The sequence below is a fragment of the Malania oleifera genome, chromosome 13 (genome assembly GCF_029873635.1).
Source record: "Malania oleifera isolate guangnan ecotype guangnan chromosome 13, ASM2987363v1, whole genome shotgun sequence".
Lineage (NCBI taxonomy): Eukaryota > Viridiplantae > Streptophyta > Magnoliopsida > Santalales > Ximeniaceae > Malania > Malania oleifera.
The window spans coordinates 80273384-80280734 of NC_080429.1; positions in this window are offsets into that span (position 1 = coordinate 80273384).

The window sequence follows — 7351 nt, forward strand, 5'->3', positions numbered from 1 at the left end:
ACGGCTGGCATTACGGCTATGCCATCTGTGGCACCCGATACAACAATCACCTGACTGATTCACATAAGAACTCTAATGCTCAGTATTCTAACGGTAACCCAAGCCCTTATTCTTCTTCTTCCATGATCCCTGACAAGATCTGAACTAAGATCCAGAAGGTACTGGCCTCTTCTTTGGTTCCTAATCCACCTCATCCTCTCGGATACCGATCTCGATCACAGTGGCCTTATCCACCAAAATAAAAAAACTCACTGATTTACAGCATTCTCACTAACCTACGGATGTCTCTCCTCAAGTCCTTCTCAAAGCTCCGAGTCTTCCCGTACTCATTCGAGATCAAACACGGCGCGAAATAGGATAGCTCTATATACCGAGCAGTATACCCTTGCACCGTCATATTTCCCTGTGTCAGAGCAGAAAACTCATCCGTCTTAGCATCGCGTGTGGAAGCCAGGAAGTATCTTTCAAAGAACATTTCCTTGAATCAACTCCATGTCATCTCTATAGGACCGGCTCTCTGCTTCTCCAGAAGACTCACCGCAGCCTACCATCGCCCTACCTCCCCAAACAGCTAGAAGGTAGCGTAGAGGACTCTCTGCTTATCTATGTAGTGTAGGATCTCCAGAATCCTCTCAGTTTTCTTAACCCAGTCCTTTACTATCATCGGGTCAGGTCCTCTTGAGAACGTAGGAGGGTGCATACGTGTGAACCTCTTGATGGTACACCCCAGAGCAGTAGGAGAATGTTCGTGTCTCCTAACACTCCGCCCGATCTCCCGCATGACCTGGCTCGTCAACCCTTGAGGCACAGAAGGGGACTCATCGCTCGCAGTTTCCTCGAAGTCACTTTGCAAGTTATTATCCTTGGGCTCCATTCTGAAAATACGATAGGAATCTATTAGCACTCTTACGTCACGTACAGTTAATGCAATCATTTACAACTAATCATGTTAACTACCACCTCACGGGTCTAGGTCTGTCCTATCACACCGACACGAAAATCATCAATGGTTTGCCATAATTTTACTAAAATCGTCATTCCAGGAAAAATACGGAACACTGCCAATGAGTCCCTGTCTAGCAACAAAACAACCCTCGACCTACTCTACCCATTTCCTACATCCTCTGGTATGTACATATAGTTATGCCTAACCAAGTCTACATGACCTAACAACCCGGTTAGCTCTGATACCAAGCTGTCATGCCCCGAACCTGGTAATGGGACCTAAGGGTGAATTAGTTACCTAATCTATCCTTGTATCATATAAAACACCAATGATACACCATAATGAATGAAAATCCCATAATTTTCACCTGTTAGATTTCTCCAAATGAGTAACCAAAACACACACAGGACCTTGAACCACAGTTCTACCGAGTCCGATTTTGAAAATATACGATATAAACAGAATCCCCTTGCCTTTCCCCAAATAGCCAAACTTAAACTCTACGGCTCCTAAACAGTGAACCGAGCTCCCAAAACCTATAAACCACAGTACAAAACATATTCACAATTTCATTCCCTATAGAACTATCAAAATGGAAATGAAAATCGAACCTTACCTCGATTTTGAGCCAAAACCTGAAAACACTCGAAACGAAGATCTGTTTCACAAATCTCGAAGAGAATCCTTCCCTGATCCTTGTAGTAACGTCGAATCGTCGATTCTAACAACGTACGACGAAAAAATCTAGAGAGAGAAAGTCAGGTTTGAGTTCTTAGAGAGGGAGGATTTTGATTTCTTAGCTAAGAAGCAACCTAAATGGATATTTATAACACCTTTGACTCGGCCAACCTTGTCGACGAGGCGGCATCTTTGTCGACGAGTCAATGTAGATAGTTCGTCGATGAAACAGTGGCCTCGTCTACGAGGCTGAGATTTCCAGATTTCTTAAAACCTCTCGATTTCTCCTCGTCAACGAACACCTGCATTTCATCTCCAAATAGCATAAGGACCTTTGTCAGCGAACTATAGCTTCGTCGACGAAGCCTATTCAATTTACTGTTTTACCCTTCTCTTTATTTATTTATTCCATATATCACGGTTCGGGATCTTACATAATATATATATTTTTCCCCTTATCTGGTTTCTTGAACTATGCCAACAGGGACCCCGAAAAGATGCCTACGACGCTCACCCGAACCTTGATTCAATTTAGTTCAATTAAATCAACCTTAAATAAAATACTATTTTAATATTTCCTAGGCTCTTAAATTCTAAATAAATAATTATACCTTCAAATATAACCATTTTACTTAATTCCCCAGATCTCACTCTCGCTTTGGAGTGGTGCCTAGGAATCCCAAATTGGAAATTTACTTTGGCCAAAATGACGACGTTCGCGACTAGGACCCCATGGTGGTGCCCGATCGTCGATTTAGCGGGAGATTTAAGGAGAAATTAAGAAAATAGGGAAAAGGTACCTAACCTTAGGAATGATACCTACGCCTCTCCCACGACAAATCCGCTTAAGTAAAAATACCGGTGGCAGAGCTAAGAACCCAACGGTACCTTCCGTTTCCCGATTAGTCGAATATTTGTCAAAGAAATGAGGTGAGAGAGGAGGAGGGAGGAGGAGAAACAACAAGAAGCAGAGAGTGAGAGAAGAGAGGCGCTGCAGGTTCTGAAGATTTGAAAGCTTCCTGAAGAAGCTTTTCTAATGTATATAAATATATATTATACTTCAACTTATATAAATATATTATAATAAACTTACATATATATATATATATATATATATATATCCTTATTCCAATTTTTTTTCTTTCATACTATTAATTTTTATTTGTTTATTTAATTAATTAATTTTTAAATTTAATTAAATTTTTTTTAGGATCACTACATGTACAACCCGCCCTGAATAGGGACATACGAGTGTTTTATACTGATCTATAATCTCATGCATAGCAAAAAACATAAACATCCATATGGAAATCTAAAAGACATACCAGAGTTTCTGATTGTATCCTCACATACATACGATCATACTTAAAACATAACACGTTCTTACAATCCCCCAAAAGACATTCTGAACTAAGTCTATTACATATACAAAATACTTACGTAATCTACACATAAGACTATGCTCCAAGTCCCTCTAGAAACTAAGACATGTGCCCTGCAGGACCTGAAACAAAGGTTGTATTTTGGGGTGAGACACTTCTCAGTAAGGTGGAAGATATTACATCAGTGTGTAACTACATGTGTTTATTTCAGTCGAAAGTAGTTACATTTAAAGAATATTCTTAATACTGTAACATAGGAGATATTTATATATTTCCTGCAATGGATAATTCAACATCGTTGCAAGCGAGAGTTCCCAAAGTTAGGTTAGGGTACAGGCCCATACACTGTACAATCCCTCCACCTGGTACTCATGTAATGCCCCAACCTGGGTCTGCCAGGGAGCACTGCGTCTCTCCTCTTCCACCTAAACCAGACAACAGGGGGGGGCCTTATCAGACTAATGACTGGCCCAACAAACCCAAACATGTCCTTTTTAGTATATTTTTGTCCTCACTCACACACTTTCTGAGAAAACTTCCTAGGTGGTCACCCATACCAAGATTGCTCCAAGCCAAGCACGCTTAACTATGAAGTTCTTATGGGAAGGCTCTCGAAAAGAAAGGTGCACCTTATTGATATGGGTAGTAACATCTAATCTTTTTTAAGTCTTTTCATCCATGGGGTATTGCATTCTCCCTAACTAATAGAACGCAACGTCCTCGTTGCGAACCCACATTTCCAAACGCAAGCGATGTGAATCTCATCACACTTTCGGCTGAGTGTTGTCTCTGATACCATTTGTAATGCCCCAACCTGGGTCTTTCAGGGAGCACTGCGTCTCTCCTCCTCCACCTAGACCAGACAACAGGGGGCGGGCCTTATCGGACTAATGACTAACCCCACAAACCAACACATGTCATTTTCAGTGTGTTTGGTCCTTACTCACACACTTCCTGAGAAAACTTCTCAGGTGGTCACCCATCCCAAGATTGCTCAAAGCCAAACACGCTTAACTATGAAGTTCTTATGGGAAAGCTCCCGAAAAGAAAGGTGCACCTTGTTGATATAGGTAGTTACATCTAGTCTTTTAAGCCTTTCATCCATGGGGTATCACAGGCACAGTGCTCCCTGGCAGACCCAGGTTGGGGCATTACAAATGGTATCAGAGCCAACACCCAGCTGGAAGTGTGATGAGATTCACATCGCCTGGGTTTGGAAATGTGGGTTCGCAATGAGGACGTTGCATTCTATAAGTGGGGGAGAATGTGATACCCCATGGATGAAAGGCTTAAAAGACTAGATGTTACTATCTATATCAACAAGGTGCACCTTTTTTTCGGGAGCTTTCCCATAAGAGCTCCATAGTTAAGCATGCTTGGCTTGGAGCAATCTTGGGATGGGTGACCACTTGGGAAGTTTTCTCAGGAAGTGTGTGAGTGAGGAAAAAACACACTAAAAAGGACACGTATTGGTTTGTGGGGCTAGCCATTAGTCCGATAAGGTCTACCCCCTATTGTCTGGTCTAGGTGGAGGAGGAGAGACGCAGTGCTCCTTGGTAGACCCATGTTGAGGCGTTACAACTCAAACCTGTGACTTTACCCGTTTTAGTTTTTAAATCATATATATGCTTATTTAGAACACCGTCCAACTTAGAAACTTCATAACAAATACCAACACTACCCCTTGGCGTGGGTTATGCGATCATAAATCCCTAAACAAGCCCTACCTTGCCCAGGCACTTGTCAGTCATTATGGTTACTATAGTCCGACTAAATCCACCTGGTCCATTAATCAACCAGTGGCACATACCTATCCAACCGACTATCTTGATACCAACACTGAAAATCAGATGTGTGGTTGCACTGTATCTAGAATATAGCAACGAAACCGTGCTCACACACACACACACACACACACAAATATATATATATATATATACCACAGTATGAATGAATGAGTTTGTGAAAATACAGGAACTAACAGGTGATTTATGAATTGGAAACAAATTAATCTGTCTTATTGTAAATTGTATATATGATATTGGGACCGTAGCTTGTTACTATGAAAGCCTTAAAAAGCTTTTATATATATACATATGTAAGCTTTTTAAGGCTTTCATAGTAACAAGCTACGGTCCCAATATCATATATACAATTTTTAGATAGCAAAATGGAACTTCAGTTCCCATAGTTCATATAGGTACTTAAACAAATTCACATATTCCATTTCATATCATATACCACACTCATTTAGTTAAAATCTGCTATATAGTATATAACTCGAAAAATAACATTTAAATGGAAAACAAAAGGGGTCCAAGCATCTCCTGCATAAGTTTAATGCAAATTAAGAAGTTTTGAAAAGTTTGGAGATCATATGCCAAAACCCTCATTTTTACCAAAATCGTAAAACTGACATTTTTACCCAGTGAAACTTTGCAAATAAGCAGTTAGTACCTGCATATAAACATAAGCTAACTTTCTAACAGTTTTGTTTCTAAAAAAAGTGATGTAAACAAATCCGCTTACCTTTCCTAGAACTTCGAAGCACGAACTATATGGCTCCAAAACAGCGAACCGAGTTCTCAGAACCTATAAACCAAGGAACAATACTTCAACACAATCCTATTTACTACATATCTACCAAACCATGAATGAACTTAGACCCTTACCTCGATTTCAAGATGAAACCTGGAAATCCTCAAACTGAAGATCCGATTTGCTATAATCGTAGAGGTTTTCCCCCTGATCCATGTAGTAACGTTAGATCGTGGATTCGAGTGAGGAATAGCGAAGGATCGAAGAGAGAGAGAGAGAGAGAGAGAGAGAGAGAGAGAGAGAGAGAGAGAGAGAGAGAAAGAGTTTTGAGTTTCTTAACCATGAAGCAATGAAATAGATATTTATAATTTAGTTGACCCAACTAGACTTGTCGACGAAGTGGATAAGCCTGAGATTCCAAAATTCTAGAAATCTCTCGGTATCCATTCATCGACGATCCTTTGAACCTCGTTGACGAGCCACAGAAGAGACTTCGTCGACGAGCGAAGGAACCTTGTTGATGAACCCTGCTGTTTTCACCTTTTTAAATTCCTTCCCCTTTTCTTATTTGTTTAATCCACATTTCTCGGGTCGGGTCCTTACAACCTTATTCTTGACAGTCAAGGCTACGGTGATCGAGTGACTCCAAGCAATGTAATTGTCTCTCACAAAAACTTTTGAGACCAAGAGAGCATCCGAATTATCACTGAGATGAAGTCAATATGGGCTAGAAGAGTCATCCGAAGGATTGACAGTAGAATACAGAGAATTCATGGCAAGAAAATCTGAATTCAAGTTTAGGATGCAAAATAAAAAATCTGTAATGAAGGCAATTACAAAATCGAATGAATGTTTGTAATACAAAGTTCAAGATTTGAGTAGAATAAAAGAAAGGAAATGATTTTGCGGAAGCAAGATTGATTCTCGCTTTGATACCATGTCAAGAACTTTATGTTGACTTTTTGAGTATGATCTCTGTTTTGATGTTGGCGAAGCACTTGGATCTAATGTGTGTGCCTAGTACTTGAACATGTATTTCTTGGATGGCACAAAGAGTGGATACTGTCAAATCTTGAAGGAGCTGAAAGATCAATTCATTACGGATTTGACTTGGCATCATAAAGAGCAGAGAATGAAGATATTTTCATTAGGATTGGCATTTAAATCGTTGGTTTGTAATAATGGTCTGTAATAATCTGCATATCATGCATACTATGTATTTATGCTCAAGAAGTCTTAGAATGACCATTGGAACCATCCCCTTTAAACTTAAATGTCATATGCTTATTCACACAAGGTTGATGAAGCATAGAGGCCAAAATGAACGTAAATGCACATTTTTAAGTGGTCTCAATCGATCGAACCCTTAGCAATATAAATGTCTCGGTCGACCGAACAGGTTAGAAGTTAACATGTTGATTTCAATCAGTCGACCATACTGAATTGAATGCACTGTCCTAGATCGACTGAACCATAAAGTGTCTAACTCCCCAACTACTTGGTCGACCAAATATGTAGTTCAAGTTAGCCTTGGTCGACCAAACCTAGATGAGTAGCCGACTAGACCTTTGTCTTGGTTGACCGAACCCACGAAGGGTTCAAAATCACCCTGAGATGGTTGACCAAACCTGTAGTTCAAATTTGCCTTGGTTGACCAAACTTATAAAAGTGGTCAACTGAACCTTATCCTTTGGTTGACTGAACCTCTTTGGTTGGTCAATTGTTTACCGTAGATAAATGAGGTTAATTTTAATTAAACACCATTAATCTTTTTTCAAAAAACATCCGTGTCCTCAACGGTTATTTT